The 18,500-nt window shown below is 41.4% G+C and overlaps 1 long non-coding RNA gene across 3 annotated transcripts in view; it reads right to left on the reverse strand.

Moving 5' to 3' along the window:
* The window catches only part of LOC125483000, a 21,928-nt gene extending 6,032 nt beyond the window's left edge, over positions 1-15,896 (reverse strand). Inside the window, exons 1-3 of one of the 3 annotated variants that reach the window (XR_007261997.1) lie at positions 15,726-15,896; positions 14,188-14,310; positions 12,554-12,760 (exon numbers count right to left, since the gene is read on the reverse strand). This is a non-coding gene — a long non-coding RNA (uncharacterized LOC125483000). Of the gene's footprint in view, positions 1-12,553; positions 12,794-14,187; positions 14,311-15,725 lie in introns of those variants that run through there. The other 2 variants (XR_007261996.1, XR_007261995.1) reach the window with 2 other exon arrangements.
* Positions 15,897-18,500: the final 2,604 nt, after the last annotated feature.

The raw sequence follows: 18,500 nt of genomic DNA on the forward strand, positions 1-18,500 counted from the left end.
GTGTTCATCCAGCCCTGCACCTTGTTGTCTCCCATTCTAGTTCTGTTGTGTATTTGCTGCAGCCTGATTCCAGAGTTTTGTTCAGTATTTTACATATTGGAAAAGTCCAGGGTCTTGTGCAGTATTTTAGATGATGGGGATTTTTGCTTGATCATAAATATGTAAACAATATGATCGGGATTTTTGGTCAATCCTACAAAAGTGTCCAAAACTAATGATCATGGCGTCAGTATAAGGAGTTAACCACTTGGGATTCAGAAAGGAGGATTTTATCTTCTCAAGCGATTGTGAAACTTTGGAATTTTCTGTCCCAGAGATTTGAGGATGTTCAGTTATTGAAAACATTCAAGGCCGAGGTTGATAGATTTTTTTTTGGATCTTAGGGGAATCAAGGGATATGATAATCAAGCAGGTAATTAGTGATGAGGTGAATGATTAGCCATAATTTACTGAATGACAAGAGTGGACTTAAAAGGTTGAGCACCAGCTCCTCCTCCATTTTACTATGTTCTTACATCCTTGTTTCCAACTCGGCCCTCCAACTTTCACTTTCAGATTTTCTGTTGAAATAAATAAGCTGCGTTGTTCCTCAACATACCCAGTGCCATGCATGTGATGCTAAGATACCAAGTAAAATGCCAATGAGCTTGTTGAGTTAAAAGGTTGCCACCATACATGCTAAACTCTCTGCCACAATCTTCACATGATACCGGACACCCGACTTCTGCAGGTTATTATTCAAGCCTAAATTTTAGAAATTGTGCCTTTGTTTTGTGGAGATATATAAATAGAGCAGTGTCACAGTGCGTACAGTGGTTGGGTTTATTTTAGTGCTATGATAACCACTGCTAATATATGAAGGACCGATCCGCATTAAGACAATAATTGAGGCAAGTTAAACATTGAGTCATGAGTCTATCTTTACAAGAGTTGTCTCTGCAAAGCAACACAACTCATCCAAGTTCTATTTTTGGATTGGGCCTTGCATTGCTTCTGTTAGGTTTTGTCATGAGTCCATCTCAGGTCTGCTGCCACAGATTCAACACCAGACTGAAAATAACATTATAAGTGCATTATATTGTTACTGAATAAGATGCTGGAACTTCTATGAGTTATCTACACAGCATGCAGTTCCCCTGAATTGCCTAGACCACAACATTGTCAGAGTCATTGACATTGATAAATGTTGTTGGTGAGAATTCCTCAGGGATGACATCTGTTGCTATCTGGTGGAACTGTTCTAAATCACATAGTGATGTGTGTATGATAAATGAATGATAAAACATATTGACTTAAACAAAATATTCTGTAAACAGAATGGCTTTAACAATGTGCCTGATTTTAGATCATATATTTCAAAAGTAGCCAATATACTACATTTTGATTATTATTTTGGATGAAACTTTGGCTTAGCCTTAATTGAATTGTAAACAATCTCAGAATCATAGAAAGTACGCACACAGAATACTGGAGAAACTCAGCAAGTCTGGCAGCATCCGTGGAGAGAGAAACTGAGTTAGTGTTTCAAATCAGATATAAATCCCCTTCTCAACATTTCTTGGTCTCAAAACATTAACTGTTTCTCTCTCCACAGTTACTACTGGACCTCTTGAGTTTCTCCAGCATTCCCTCTGTTTGTCTCAGATTTCCAGCATTCGCAGTATTTACTTTTACCAGAATTATTGGGTATAAGAACAAACTGAGACCATTTGCCTCATTGTGCCTGTGCTGGTTTTGTTGAAGAGCAAGTCAGCTCGCCTCACTCCCTTGCCTTTTCCTCATAAACCTGCAAATGGTTTTCTTTCCTGATAAATCTCTTTAAATTGACGTCGTCTGGTTCTTGTCCCTTCCTGGATGGGAATAGTCTCTACTCTGTTCAGACAGCTCAAGTTTTCAAAACATCCATCGAAACTCCTCTCAGTCTTCTCCTTTACAAATCGTCTCAGTCTAGTCATGGAAGTGCAATCTGGATATTACTAGCTCATTTAATAACCTGCTAATTCCCAGCAAAGATCTGTGGTCAGAGAATCAGCCTGGTCAGCTCTGTGAAGACCCATGTTAGAAACTCATGGCTATAGCTTTTGATCAAATTGCATTTCCCTTAACTCCAAATCTATCTGATAGCTTGGAATGTGCCATCTGTTCCTTTCAATACTTCACACATTTTCTTTGGCATCTAGAAGGACAAGGCCAGCAAAAACATGGGAACACCACCACCTTCAAGATCCCTTCAAGCCACTTACCAACTTGACTCAGAAACACATTCCCCTTCCTTTGTTGATGCTGGGTCAAAATGATGGAAGTCCATCCCTGACAGCATTGTTCGCCTACTTATACCAATGGAGTGCAGCAATTGAATTCCCATATTCAGACAGTATTTTTATGTAATTCTGAATTTGACCCTTTCCTGCCTAGCCCAGTTGTATGTGTTTGTACTGTGGGGTGACTTTTATTTAACTCTATTTAAGTCCATGGGTTTTGAAGTTTTCCATATTCCAAAAATCTAGTTGCAGGAGTTTATGACCCTACATAATTCTGATAAAGTAGCATTCCTATAAAAAGTTGCCATAGGCCTAATGAACCATAAGGCTGCTCTCTAATAAGAGAGAGACAGTTGGCGGTGAGTTTAACTTGAGCGTCACCATGCCTTGAGTGAGGTTTGAAGATGGGAAAGTGGAACCTCCATGGTAACCTCAGCCAGCGAAGGAATTGCGCCCATAAAGTGGATGTCACTCTGCATCAGCAAACCAGCTGTCCAGCCAACTGATCCAACCAATCCTCAAAATATTCCCGTAGCAGTGCACCAGTGCATTGCTTTAGAATTTGCCCTTAAGTTTCTGTCATGGGGCAAGGGCCCATGACCTTCAAACTGAGAGGGAAGTGTGTCACCAGCGGTCCATGGTTTTTCTGATTTGAGTGCTGTTAGAAATTTACTACGAAAATTACAATTTACAGATATGCTGAGGAGATATTGGGATAGTGGTAATGGCAGTGCCCTACTAATACATGTAGCCAGGCTAAATAATCTGGAAATATGACTTCATACCCCATCAGGGCAGCTTAGGGGATTTAAATTCAATTAATAAATCCATAACATAAATCTATTTTCTGTAATAATGACTGCAATAGCTATTATTGAATGCTGTAAAAGCTTACATAATTCATGTATATTCTATCATTTTTTGCAATGGTAAAATCAAGGAAAAAATGCATTCTATTTTGATGATTGTGATTATTTCATTTCCTTGATTACTGTTTATCAATTAAAATGTAGGTAAACCTCTTAAAATGGTGTTTGATATGGGTGAAAAACCCTGGCCATCAGCAAATTGAAAACACCCGCAGTAATGTACATGTTATGACACACCTCCAAGCCAGGCCTTGTCAATCAAAGATAAGGACACTACCACTATACCCACTGCTCAGCCACACTATATAGAGAGGAGAAACTACCATCATTGTCACTGTGTCTAGTTACACAACCCACTGGGGCCAGCAGAGGAAGACAACCGCAATTAATAAAAAGCAGCTGGAACAGGCACATCACAGCAAAGGGTGAGCAGAGTCCCACAGGTTTCAGGATGAACAGCAAAATCTAGAGCACTTCCTTGCACAGTTTAATATAACAAGCAGCCACACTGATGAATCAAAGTACTGCTTAAAATATTTGGACATTAACATTGAAGCTACACTCAACAGTATTAGTTAGAAACATATAGCTGACATGCTACACACTGTCATATTTTCCACAGGCGGCAAGTTCAGTAGAAAACCTTTTACACACTCAACTGTTTCTAATCAAGCTGTTCAGAGATTATATTGCAATCCTCTGGAGCAGATGGGACTTGAATATGGGGCTTCTGCCTCTCATTCTTCTTTACTCCAATGAGCACAGTCTCAATCTCAATCTCCCCTCACAAAGAAGTCCCTCCATATCACCTCTCAACCCAATGAACATTGAAAGTAATGTCACTGGACTAACCATCCAGAGACCCAAGCTAATATTTTGGAAAAATGAGTTTGAAAAGTACTGTGGCAGCTGGTGGAATTTAAATTCATTTATTCAATCTGATCTCAGTCAATCTTCAGTGGTCTGATTCACTAATGCCATCGAGAGAAGGGAATCTATTGACCTTGATCAGTCTGGCCTACACGCAACTCCAGATTCACAGCAACTTGGTTGACTCTTAACAGCTCTGAAAAAATGGCCTAGAAAGCCACGCAATTCAAGGGCAGTTAAAGATGAACAATGCATGTTGACCCAAGTCGAAATGACCACGTCTGCAGTTAGGGCAGTCGCATGTTCCTGCTGCAGGATATGGGAGCTCAGGGGGACTTCCATTGACCCTGATGACTACATCTGTGGGAAGTGCACCCAGCTGCAGCTCCTGGGAGTCTGTGTTAAGGAACTGGAACTGGTTGTGGATTCCCTCTGGATCATCCGAAATGCTGAGTGCATCATAGATAAGAGTTTAGTGAAGTGGTCACACCTAAGGTGCAGGCAGAGATATGCTGGGTGACCACCAGGAAAGGCAAAGGGAGTAGGCAGAGAATGTGGGAATCCCCCGTAGCCATTCCCCTCAAACAAGTATACCATTTTGGGTACTGTTGGGAGGGGAGGGGGCAGGGTGATGACTGCACAAGGAAAAGCAGCAGTAGCCAGGTTGATGACATTTCGACTGGCTCTGGGGCACAGAGAGAAAGGGTGAAGGTAAGCAGGACCTTAGTGATAGGAGACTTGATAATTAGGGGGACAGACAGGAGATTCTGTGGCCACAAATAGGAATTCAGGATGGTGTGTTGCCTTCCGGGTGCCAGGATCCAGGATGTCTCAGAGCGGCTGCAGAACATTCTCAAAGCGGGGTGGGGGGGGGTGAGCACCCAGAAGTCATTGTGCACTTTGACACAAATGACATAGGTAGAAATAGGGAAGAGATCCTGTGAGGTGATTATAGGAAAAATGTTAAAAACCAGTACCTCAATGGTAGTAATCTCTGGATTACTAGTGCCACGTGCTAGTGAGGGTAAGAACAGGAGGATATGGCAGATGAATGCATGGCTAAAGATTTGGTGCAGGGGGCAGGGATTCAGATTCCTGGACCATTGGGATCGTTTCTGGGACAGAGGAACCTGTTCAAGAGGGACAGGTTGTAACTGAACTGGAGGGGGACCAATATCCTGGTGAGCAGATTTGCTAGTGCTATAAGGGCAGGTTTAAATTAGATTGGCAAGGGGTTGGGATCCTTAAAAGCAGGAAGGCACGTGCGACGCTGGAAGGAGGAATCAGAAATAGCAACTTTGAAGAGTCAGGTCAGGCTAGAATAGGACAGGGAGTGAGGAATGCCTGTTGGATTAAATCTATTTCAATGCAAGACGGCTGACAAGCAAGGCTGATGAACTCAGGGTGTGGATAGGTACGTGGTACTGGGATATTATAGCCATTACAGAAACACGGCTAAGGGAGGGACAGGACTGGCACATTAATGTGCCAGGGTACAGGTGCTTTGGTCAGGACAAAGGTGGAGGAAAAAGGGGAGGGGGTGTTGCATTTTTGATTAAGGGAAGTATCGCAGCATTAGTCAGAGATGAAATAACTGAGATATCAACCAGTGGGGCTTTGTGGGTGAAGCTAATAAATACGAAGGGGACGGTGACGTTATTAGGATTATATTACAGGCCCCAAATAGTCAATGGGAATTAGACAAACAAATATGCAGGGAGATTGGGGAGACATGCAGGAGCAATCGAGTTGTCATAGTAGGGGATTTTAATTTTCCAAATATAGACTGGGACTGCCATAGTGTTAAGGCCTTAGATGGGATGGAATTTAAGTGTGTTCAGGAAAGTTTCCTCAAGCAGTATATACAGGGCTCTAATCAGGAAGGGGCAAAACTCAACCAATTCTTGGGAAATAGGGCAGTACAGGTGACTGAGGTGCCAGTAGGGGAGCACTTTGGGACCAGTGACCATAGTTCTATTAATTTTAAAATAGTTATGGAGAAGTACAAAACTGGTCCACAGGTTCAAGTTCTAAACTGGGGCAAGGCGAATTTTGATGGAATTAGATAGGATTTTGCAGGGGTTGATTGGAGTAGTTTGTTTGCAGGCAAAGGGACCTTTGGCAAGTGGGAGGCCTTTAAAATTGTCATTGCCAGATTTCAAGAACCTGTTCCTGTGAGGGTGAAGGGCAAGTTGGCAGGAGTAGGGAATCCTGAATGACAAGTGATATTGAGGCTTTGATCAGAAAAAAGGTCAAGGCATGGCTCAGGTACAGGCAGCTGGGATCAAGGGAATCCCTAGAGTATATAGGTGATACAGGAATTTACTAAGAAAGGAAACCAGGAGGGTGAAAAGGTGGCATGAGATAGGTTTGGCTGAGAAGATTAGGGTGAATCCAAAGAGATTCTTAAGTATATTAAAGGAAAAAGAATAACTAAAGAGAGAATAGGACCCCTGAAGGACCAAAGTGGACAAGTATGTGTGGAACTGCAGGAGAAGGGTGAAGTCCTCAATGAATATTTCTGCTCTGTGTTTACTGTGGAGAAAGACATGAAGACTTGGGAACTTAGGAAAGTTAGTGGCGATATCTTGAGGACAGTCCATATCACAGTAGAGGAGGTGTTGTACGTATTAGAATGTATGAAGATGGATATATCTCCTGGTCCTAACCAGATATATCCAAGAACTCTGCAAGGGGCTAGAGAAGAAATTACGGGGGTCCTGACTGATGTACTTGCATCATAGTAAACCATGGGTGAGGTCCTGGAAGACTGGAGGGTAGTGAATGTCGTGCCCTTATTCAAGAAAGGGCTGCAAAAAAAACCTGTAAGCCCAACATCTGTGGTAGGTAAGTTATTTGAGAAGATTCTGGGAGATGAAATATACGTGCATTTGGAAAGACAGGGTTTGATTAGAAGTAGTCAACATGGCTTTGTGCGTGGGACATCATAGTAAACCATGGGTGAGGTCCTGGAAGACTGGAGGGTAGTGAATGTCGTGCCCTTATTCAAGAAAGGGCTGCAAAGAAAAACCTGTAAGCCCAACATCTGTGGTAGGTAAGTTGTTTGATGAAGTGACCAGGAAGGTTGATGAGGGCAGTTGGTGGATTAGTCTGTATGGATTCCAGTAAAGCCTTTGATAAGGTTCTCCATGGGAAGCTGCTCAGGGCGGTTGGATCGCATGGAATCCAGAGACAGCTGGAAAATTGGATACACAATTGGCTTGATGGTTGGAAGCAGAGAGTAATAGTGGAAGGTTGCTTGTCAGACTGGAGGCCTGTGACTAGTGGTATGCCTCAGGGGTGGGTGTTGGGCCCATTGCTGTTGATTTGGATGAGAATGTACAAGGCATGATTTGTAAGTTTGCAGATGACACTAAAATAGGCAGTATCGTGGACAGTGAAGAGGGTTAACAGAAATTGCAGCAGGATCTTGATTGGCTGGGGAAATGGGCCAAAAAATGGCAAATGGAGTTTAATATAGATAAGTGTGAGGTGTTGCATTTTGGAAAGTCACGTTAAGGTAGGAGTTCCATGGCGAATGGTAGGGTTCTAAGGAGTGTATTGGAACCGAGGGACCTTGGAGTTCAGCTACACAGTTCTCTGAAAGTGGGGTCACAGGTAGACAGGGCAGTGAAGAAGGCTTTTGGCACACTGGCCTTCATCAGTCACAGCACTGAGTATAGAAGTTGGGAAGTTATGTTGCAGTTGTACAGGATGCTGGTGAGGCTGCACTTGAAGCATTGTGTTCAGTTTGGTCACCTTGCCATAGGAAGGGTGTTATTAAACTGGAAAGAGTGCAGAAGAAATTATAAGGATGTTTCCAGGACTCAAGCAACTGAGTTATAGGGAGAGGTTGGGTAAGCTAGGACTTCTTTCCTTAGAGCATAGGATACTGAGGGGGATCTTACAGAAGTGTATAAGATCATAGAGGCATGGATAGGGTGAATGCACTTAGTCTTTTTCCCAGGGTTGGGGAATCAAGGACTAGAGGGCATCAGTTTAAGGTAAGAGGGGAAAGAATACGTGGGAACCTGAGGGGCAACATTTTTACAGTGAGGGTGGTATGCATATGGAATGAGCTGCTCACAGAAGTGGTTGAGGCAGGCATATTAACAACATTTAAAAGGCATTTAGACGAATACATAGACAGGAAAGTTTTAGAAGGATATGGACCAAATGGAGGAAAATGGGGTTAGCATGATGGACATATTGGTCAGTTTGGGCCGAAAAGTCTGTCTCCGTGCTGTTGGACACTATGACTACATGACTCTATGAGAAGCACCAGGAATACTGTGACCAATTCTGAAGACACATTAGGATAGATATATTAATATTAGAGGGAGTAGAGCGTAGATTTACTAGAATGAAACCTGAACAAGAATTAAGTTATGTGGATAGATTACACAAACCACCAGTGTGCCCTGGAACTTGAACTATTAATTAGTTACTCAATCAACATTTTCATCTTACTAATGAAAATTGATCGGGATAGAAGGAGAGAAACTATTCACAAATCTGGGGAACCTCAGATTAAGAGGCATAATCTAGAAGTTGGAGCCAGACCTTTCAGGACTGAAACAGGGGCGGCATGGTGGTTCAGTGGTTAGCACTGCTGCCTCACAGCACCAGGAACCCAAGTTTGATTGCACCCTTGAGCAAATGTCTTTGTGAAGTCTGCACGTTCTCCTCGTGTCTGTGTGGGCTTCCTATGGGTGCTCTGGTTTTCTCATATGCAGGTTAGGTAGATTGGCCATGCTAAATTGCCTATAGCATCAAGGGATGTGCAGGCTAGGTGGATTAGCTGTGAGAAATCCAAGGCTATAGGAATAGGGTGGGTTTGGTTGGGATGCTCTTTGGAGGGTCAGTGTAGACTCAATGAGCTGAATAGTCTGCTTCCATGCTGTAGAGGTTTTATGAAGGAAACCGTTCCATATAAAAAAGTGTGGAAGGAGTTTGGAATTCTCGTCCACAAGTGGCAATTGATCCTGAAGCAATTGTTCATTATAAATTTGAGAGATTATCTTCATTCACCAAATATATTCAGGCAAAAGCAGGAGGTAAATGGAATTAGGTCACAAATCATCCATGATTTCATGGAACAAAGCAAGAGGCTCAAGGGGATAAATCATCTCTTTGCTAAGTTCAAAAACTGAGAGGTTTTTGGAAAACATGGGGCTAATGTTCCACATTTGGTGAATTTGTGCTAAAATTGCAAAATACCTTAAAATGTCAAGTTTTCACTGAATGTTGTCCAAGTAAATATTCAGTTAAAGCATATTTATTGTAACTGCCTGCAATATGTCTGACACATACTGAAGTCAGTGCATGTGGCTAGTGTAAAGTTGCTATGACCACACCTATGTCTAATGAATGATTTCTATTCTGTTGGTGCTGATTACTTACATTTAGTATGTCCTTATGGGAATTCTCTTTTTGCTGGTTGTATACTACACTAACTTTGTCTTTTGTAATATTTTGTTTTTTAAAAAAAATAACAAAAGTAAACAAATCATCTATGCTGTTCCAATGTTAATCAATTTTTTTTTTGATTTGCCTGCTCTTGCTTTAGCACATTAAATTTTAACTTCTTTCTTCATTACTATGTTTTAGCCTGTGGCATTATTTCTCTGCCTTGTATCACATTTTATTATTTTCTTTGCTTATTTCTCCAGTCACCGACAGGGCAATCAATAACTGTTGAATTATACCATATTAAGTACATTTCAATGCATCTGTTTTGAAATGGTTTCATTCCAAAATATTGAAATATGGGAGCTGGGGCAAATGCTTGTCATTTTTGTATCTTAAAGAAGTATTTCTCATATCAGAGCTACAAAATGAAAATCACTGTATCCAGGGAAAACTACACTTCATTATTCATTTTAACAGGTGATGAAGAGAAATTCTTTGAGTCAAGTATCCTTGAGACTATAATGAACACTATGATGCTGTATATTGTTTATCTGAATATATTGCTCAGGAATTCCACAGTGACTCTAGTAACATTATTAAATTCTACATTATAGATATTTTTATCTTTTCAGAGATGTATGACACACTTTTGGAGCAGGTGGGACTTGAACCCATAGAAACATTAAAAAAAAAGGAGAATGACTGGGCCATTTGGCTCTTTGATCCTTCTCTGCCATTCATTATTATTGTGGCTAATCATCCAACTGTTCCTCCTTTTCCCCCAATATCCATTGAACTCTTTAGCCCCAAATAGTTTACGTTGTATCCTTAGATTATAAACCTTGATTCTGGACTTCATTGTCATCAGGAACATCCCTTCTTGCATCTACCCTGCCTGGTCCTTTTAGAATCTTATAGGTTTCTCTGAGGACTCCCCCCTTCCCCTGCCCCACCCGAACCCCAAGTTCTTCTGAACTCCAGCAAGTATAATCCTAACTAATTCAACTGCTCCTCATACGTCAGACCTCCTTTCTCAAGAGTAAGGTTAGTTAAACTTTGCAAAGGTTAAGATACATACTTATATTTGAGCAACACCTTAGTGATTTTTTACAACTGAAGTGATTCTTCGATTGCTTTAGTAGCCTGGTACGATAGATGAAGTATGATTCCATTTTTGATCCAGCTCAGAAGCTTTATCTGTTTCATAGCACCAGCTCAACAACTAGAGAGTTGAACTTCTCCAACATATTTGTTTCCTTAAAGCCAAACTTTGCTAGTTAGTGGTAACCAATAATTGAAATTAACCACAACAGCTTCTATGGCAATGTTAACTGTGTTGTTGCTCTATTCGGTTTTTCTTAACGGCCTTCCTGATTGCAACCAATGCAGAATGCTACTATCATGCAAATTAAGCACCAATAAACATGTTTTCTTCTGCTGGAGTAACAGCACTCCAGTTTTAAATGTGTCTGATGAATATAGTGGAAATGTCTGTAGATGCACGTGAAAAACAAATGATCAATGCTTAAATAGCATCAAAAGTGTACTTTCAGTGCTTGTTCATACTCGTTTATTACATGTTGGCTGAAGTATAGCTATATTATTCTCTTTTCAATCTGTTAAATTTTAGTCTCATCAACATTGGGTCCAGCAATTCTGTTTACATTACCGATCCCTTCCATCTCTTTCCTTCCCCTTGAATTGATAGTGAATTTAAAAAAAATATTTGGAATGGCAAGGAAAAAACTTTAGTTTCTCAGACATCCACTGCATCACGCACATTGAGGTTCAATTATAACACAGTGTGGAGCTGAAGGAACGCAGCAGGCCAGGCAGCATCAGAGGAGTAGGAAAGATGACGTTTCAGATTGGGACCCTTCATCAAAAATGGTCATCTTTCCTACTCCTCTGATGCTGCCTGGCCCACTGTGTTCCTCCAGCTCCACACTATGTTATCCCTGACTCCAGCATCGGCAGTTCTTAATATCTCTGGATGAGGTTCAATTGTTACCTTTCATTAAATTAGGTGAATTTGTTCAGGATAATGGTGAAGGCACCAGAATAGGTCTCTGTTCCCGAGAAAAGGAGAAAGATTCCCACTTATCGCTAAGAGCTAGCACCATACTTACAGTATGCTTAAGTCCATGGACTAGTTCCAATACTCCAGAGAAAACAGGCTGGGTTTCTGATCACTGATGGAGACTAAAGATGAGCTAGAGCTCAAAATCATAAATATCTATGGTGTAATGTTTCTGCCTCCAGTCGATTTTGCAACAAGCATTGGGATCTAGAAGCTAAAAATCCACTATAATAATTGTTCAGTTCTGTGGGCAATTGGCAATAACTTAAAGGGCTGTCAGTGATTGTTCTCATGTGTGTAGACCATGAGAAAGAAATGTTAGTCCAGTGCAGGCATGGAGCTAGGCCGTTTTAGCATCATAGAATTCAAGCAGAATGACTGAGGGAGCTGCTGAGGTTTTGAGGAACCACTGAATGTGTGAAGGAGACATGGAAGAAATTCTGTGGGTATTGAAGCACCTGGGGTGGGAAGTGATCCAAGAGGGGCAGAGCAGAGCTCCCAGGAAGCTCTTCACTTCTGAAGACAAGGAGGACAAACATGTAAATGGGGCTATGAATCCAGTGAGGTTGGGGGGGTGGTGGGGTGGGAAATGCACAGAAATGAGGAGTAGCTCATAAAGAGCTACTCTCATAGTAAGCACAGACAAGTGGTCCTGAGGTGCACACAGGTATTGGATGATTTTGTCAACATCACAACATTGGGCAGACACCCCATCCTGATTCTTACCGCCCTCACCCTGCCCTGCCTCTAGGCTTGCTGGGGCAAAGCACAATAAATTCCATCTCATATCTTCATTTATCATTGTTAGAAAGTGAGGGTTCTGCTCATCAGAAATAGTTATATTATTTGGTGAGTGTTAATGGAATATATACTGATTAATCCCTGTGTAAGGAACATTAACATTTGGCACAGGAAAAATTATCTCTATTATTTGTTTTAAAATTTAGGTTGAGAATGCAAAATAGACTCTCAAATCAAATTCAAATCCAAATATAAAAGTTAAAGCCGTATCTTCGAAATTCTTGCATGTGAGATTGACAGACAAAGACATGACAGGTGCATATCATCTCATAGTTTAATAGAGATTTAAATAAAAGATAAAAGCTCCTTTTTAAAATCCTGCTGCACAACCGGGACCCTGGTTCAATTCCATCCTTGGGCAACTGTCTGTGTGGACTTTGCACGTTCTCCCTGTTTCTGCATGGGTTTCCTCCAGTTTCCTTCCATAGTCCAAAGATATGCGGGTTAGGTGGAATGGCCATGCTAAACTGCACATAGTGTCCAGAATGATTCTGTAAGTGCTTTGAATGTTTACACACAAATATTATTTCAGGTTTTAAAAGATACTAATTAGTATGGAAATCGATGAATTGAATTGATTTAATTTAATTTAATTAATCTGTCACTATTTTAATGCATATGGCCAAGCATCTATTGGCAAAATGACATGTTAGCATGCCATACCACAATTATACTATTCCACATTTCAAACTTTGCTTATTTGTGATGACCGACCACAGATCTGAAACCTGGTTCTCTCTCCACAAGTGCTGCCTGATATGGTAAAATTTAATGTTGCCTTTGAGAATGACGTTCTGAAGTCTGAATCTTAAATAAAGCCAATTGCATAGGTATGAAGGGTTAATTAGTTAAACTCAATAATGAATGAAATCAGACTACAGATACTAATTGTGGACTTTTTAAGAAATATTTCATAATTCTTAATGAATAAATATACCATTTAAGAAACAAAATGTCTGTGGGGAAAGTTGTTGATCTGTAACTATGTAAATCAGTTAAGTTTTACAGGAGTTTACAGAATAATAGTTAACCTGAGGATTGGGATAGCTTTAGAAAATAGTGAAAGATGATTAAGCATTGATCGGGAGAGTAAAGTAAATATGAAAGCCGATCCTAAGAGGTTCACAAGTATGTACAAAGGGAAAGTATTCGAATTAGGATTAGGATTCACGTTAAGTAAAGTAAGCTGTGGTCCCTAACAGACTGAAAGAGAAGAAACTATAATGAGTAATGGGATATTTAACAATTTGTTTCGTGTCTATGTTTATTTTAGAGGGTACAAAATCACATCAGATATCTGGGGAACCAAGGCTGTATTGAGGGCGAGGAACCTAGAGTAGCGAAAAATACTAGAGAAAATAATAGGACTAAAAACTAACAAATTTTCTGCATACTAGTATTATATAAGATCTACTTATCCTGTTCAAATCCCAGAAACAGGAACCTAGCATTAACAGTATTCACAGGGTCAGGAACCCAAATTGCAAATAATGTGATTTTGAAGAACTTCAGTTCTTGAAAAATGACTGCAAGTACTCTAGAGGATTGTTGACAGTGTGTTACATAGGTGTTCGTTCAAGAGTTATAAAAAGTTTAGGAGCTGCAGTTGTGGCACTGTTGGACCTATAATGTAACAGAAATCTGGAACATATATTGTGGAGAAGTCAAGGTTTGTGTGATGCCCTATGCCAACTTGGAGACTAATGTGGCACTTAGTGACAAAGGACTATCTGACAGATTAGTCAATGCAAGCAACATTTCAATATGGATAACCATTGATGTTCACTTGTATATCATCCCATCAAAATCCTCCTCTGGCTCGGATTACAGAATACAGTCATGACTTCACCTTCCATTATATCTCGGTCTAGTTATAGCATGCTCAGTGACTCACCACATGTTTATCCCATCTCTAAAATAATCTTTAAAATCCATGTTGTGCCTATTTCTGAGTTGGTGGCTGCTTGATCTTTCTCCTGATGCTGGTGCAGCTGGATAGCTAACAGTCTTCTATTGTCTGAAGGTAAAAAATCACAAGGAACAAGTAGGGAGAATAGGGTGGATGCAGGAGGTCCATTGTCACTGTAGCTTTCTCGTTATGGCAGATAGCAGGATAAGGAATGTACTGCGGTTTGAGAAGGGACTTAAGGCCGGACTACACCATTATCCTCAGTGTCACCAGTGATGCTGGATTCTACAAGCCCAATTACTATGTTGAATTAGTTTCTGTACGGGGCTCAAGGACATGCAGTCATCCTTGTCTCCCAATGATCTGCTCTGCTTCCTTCTACTGTGTGTCACCTTGTCCTGAGAGGAATATTAGTGATAACATTGTAGACATGCTTGCTGAGCCGGTGGGTTTGTTTGCAAACGTTTTGTCACCCTGCTAGGTAACACATTGAATTAGACACTGTATACAATGTGTTTGTTGATGGAGTTACACTTGGAATACCAGGCCTCCAGGAATTCCCTGGCATGTCTCTGTTTGGCTTGTGTATTGTCCCAGTCAAATTCGTGTCCCTCATTGCCCGTGTGTAGTGAGACAAGTGAGAATTGGTCATGTCTTTTGGTGGCTAGTTGATGTTCATGTATCAGTGTAGTCAATTTTCTTCTGGTTGGGCCTATGTAGTGTTTCTCACAGTACTTGCATGGTATTTTGTAGATTGCCCCAGTTTCACCGGTTTTGGATATGGGATCCTTTGCATTCATCAATAACTGTCATAGGGTGTCACTACACACAGACAATGAGGGACACTGATTCGACTGGGACAATACATCAATAGTCACACAAGCCAAACAGAGACACACACCAAGGAATTCCTGGAGGCTTGGTATTCCAACCAGAACTCCATCAACAAACACATTGAATTAGACCCTGTGTACAAACCACTGAGAAACAGGACCGGAAGTAATGCCAACCACCGGAGTAAACCGAGGCATATAAATAACAAGCGGGACAGAACACTGACGCTTCACCAGAGGCACACTAACGATGTTACCTAGCAGGGTGACACAACGTTTGCAACCAAACCCACCGGCTTGGTGAGCAAGTCTACAGCCTCATCCACAACCTGAGGTACAAATCTTCTCTTAAACTTTAAACGTCAGTGATGTTTTTGGGTCATAGAAATGTAGAAACTAGGTGCAGAATAGGTCACTTGGCACTTCGAGCTTATTTCAATATGATCGTGGCTGGTCTGTCTCAACAGATATACCCACTTGCTCTCCATACTCCTTCATGCTTTAAAATCTACAAAAATTATCAACAGCTTTCTTAAATACCTTCTGGTTAAGATGGCGGCAGAGAAAGACGCTCCAGCCGGAGCCCTTCTGCTCACCAGCAACTTTTCTATATGCTTTCTTTTTGCCTCTTGCTGAAGTTTTTCTTTCCTCCACCCACCACTAGCTTTTTACTTCTTTAAAGTACCTTACCCAGAGGGAATGGAGAACAAAATCCAAGACCAGCCCAGCAGGGGAGGTGAGGCACGGATGGAGACCGAAGCGGGGAGCAGACTGAGGGCGGACCGAGTCCCGGAAGCGAGTTGTGGCTGGAGCAGGAGCAGAGCGAGCACAGGCTGGCCAGCAGTTGAGTCCTGGGATACGAGTCACGGGACAGAGTTCAAAGCGCGGAGGCAGCGTAACCTTTTGTTCTGCAGCCCGGCAGGCACGGACTCCATGAAAAGGGACTATAACTTGAGTACTTAAAGATACTTTTTATTCTCATTCTGGACTTTTTAAACTCTGTATTCCCATGACAGTCTCTTTTGCCTCTACTATTTCAATTCTGTAACAGCACTTAAAGTATCTGTACCTCATTACCCTGTACCTAGGATGGCACTGAGAAGTGATATTACAAACTTTTCACTACACTCATTCGAGTGCACATGACAGTAAAGGCTATTCTACTATTCTGATTATACTCAGTGACCTAGGCTTCACAGCTTCTGTGGGAACAAATTCCACAGATAGACCACACTGAGTGGAAAAATGTCTCCTTATCTAGGTCTTAAATGGTCTACTTTGTGTCCTGAGACCGTGTCCTCTGGTTCTCCAACCAGGGAAAACATCCTTCCTGCATCTATTCCAGCCCTGTTAGAATTTTATACACTTCAATCAGATCCCCTCTTGTACCTTTTCTTTTAATTATAGAGCCCAGTTGAGCCAATCTCTCTTCATAGGGCATTCCTGCCAAGCCCAGTACCAGCCTAGTGAACCTCTTCTTCACTCACTCTATGGTAAAAATATCCCCTCTTGCCTTTGGATTAAAAGTGCACACAGTATGCCAGGTACAGTCTGACCAAGGCCTGGTATATCTCCAGTAAGACATCACTATTTCTGAAGTAAAATTCTCTTGTAGTGGAGTCCAACATACCATAGTCATAACATCATACAGCATAGACAAGGCAGAACAACTATCAAGTCTATGCCAACTTATCTACACTAATCACATTTCTCAGCACTTGGTCCATACCCTGGAATGCTATGACATTCAAGTGCTCATCCATGTACTTCTTAAAGGTGTGAGGATTGCTACCTCAACTACTCTCCTAGGCAGTGCATTCCAGATTCCAACCAACGTCTGGGTGAAAAGTTATTTTCCTCTGATTCCCTCCATGTCTCCTGATCTTCACCTTCAAAATGTTGCCCTCCTGCTATTGACCCTTCAATGAAGGTGAATAGCTGCAACAGGAAGGGTATTGTTAAATTGGAAAGGGTGCAGAAAATGTTCACAAGGATGTTCTGAGGAAGGGTCACCAGACCTGAAACATTAACTCTAACTTTTTCTTCACAGATGCTGCTAGACCTGCTGAGCCTTTCCAGCAACTTCTGTTTTTGTTCCTGATTTACAGCATCCACAGTTCTTTCAGTTTTTATTCACAAGAATGCTACTGGGACTGGAAGGTTTGAGGTATAAGGAGAGGCTGGACGGATTGGGACTATTTTCCCTGGAGCATAGGAGGCTGAGGGGTGACCTTATAGAGGTTTATAAAATTTTGAGGGACATAGATAAAGTGAATAGACCTTTTCATTAGGGTAGGGGAGTTCAAAACTACAAGGCATAATTTTAAGGTGAGAGGAGACCGATTTAAAAGGGACCTGAAGGACAATTTCTTCACACAGAGGGTGGTTTGTACGTGGAATGAGCTGTCAGAGGAAGTGGTAGATGCAGGTACAGTTACAACATTTAAAGAAACATTTTGACAGGTACATGAATTGGATACGTTTAGAGGGATATGGGCCAAATGCAGACAAATGGAGTTAGTTTAATTTGGCAAACTTGGTCAGCATGGACAAGTTTGACCGAAGGGTCTGTTTCCATGCTATGACTCTATGCTTCCTCAGCACACTTGCCATGCCCCTCATAAGTTTACACACCAAAATCAGGTCCACTTTCAGCCATCTCTGCTCAAAAGAAAACAACCTGAGCTTGTCTAGCCTCTCTTCATAGTTAAATTGCTCCATCCCAGGTAGCATCCTGGTGAATCTCATTTGCATCCCATCCAGTGCAATCACTTCTTTCCTATACTGCAGTGACCAGAACTGCACACAGTACTCCAGCTATAGTGTAACCAAAACTCCAAAGAGTTCAACATAACCTCCATGCTCACATAATCTATGCTGCAACTGACAAAGGCAAGTGTCCTGTTGGTCTTCTTAGCCATGCTATTAACCTGATCTGCTGCCTTCAGGAATCTGTGGACAAGCATCCAAGATCTCTACGTTTCTCTGAGCTTCTTAGTGTTCTGCCATTCATTGAATACTCCCTTGTCTTGTTACTTCTTCCAAAGTGCATCACTTCATACATTTCAGGGGTAGATTCCATCTCCCACTGATCTGCCCATCTGACCAACCCAACATCCGATCATATAAGTTTGAGTTTAATTTATTGTTGCCACATGTACCAAGATACAGTGAAAAGTGTTGTTTTGTGTGCTATATGTGCAGTTTGTACCATACAAACTACACCAGGGTAACAGAACAGAGTGCAAAATACAGAGTTTAGAGCTACAGACAAGGTATAGCGACAGAGATCAGAACTAATATTTGGGAGGTCTGTTCTAAAGTCCGATAGCAGTGGGGAAGTTATTCTTAAATCTTTTTGTTAGCGTATTCAAACTTTTTATACCTTCCACCTGACAGAAGAGGGTGGAAGACAGTATAACTGGAGTGAGAGGTCTTTTGATTATGTTGGTGCCTTCCCGAGGC

This window comes from Rhincodon typus, chromosome 4 (genome assembly GCF_021869965.1).
Source record: "Rhincodon typus isolate 14 chromosome 4, sRhiTyp1.1, whole genome shotgun sequence".
NCBI lineage: Eukaryota > Metazoa > Chordata > Chondrichthyes > Orectolobiformes > Rhincodontidae > Rhincodon > Rhincodon typus.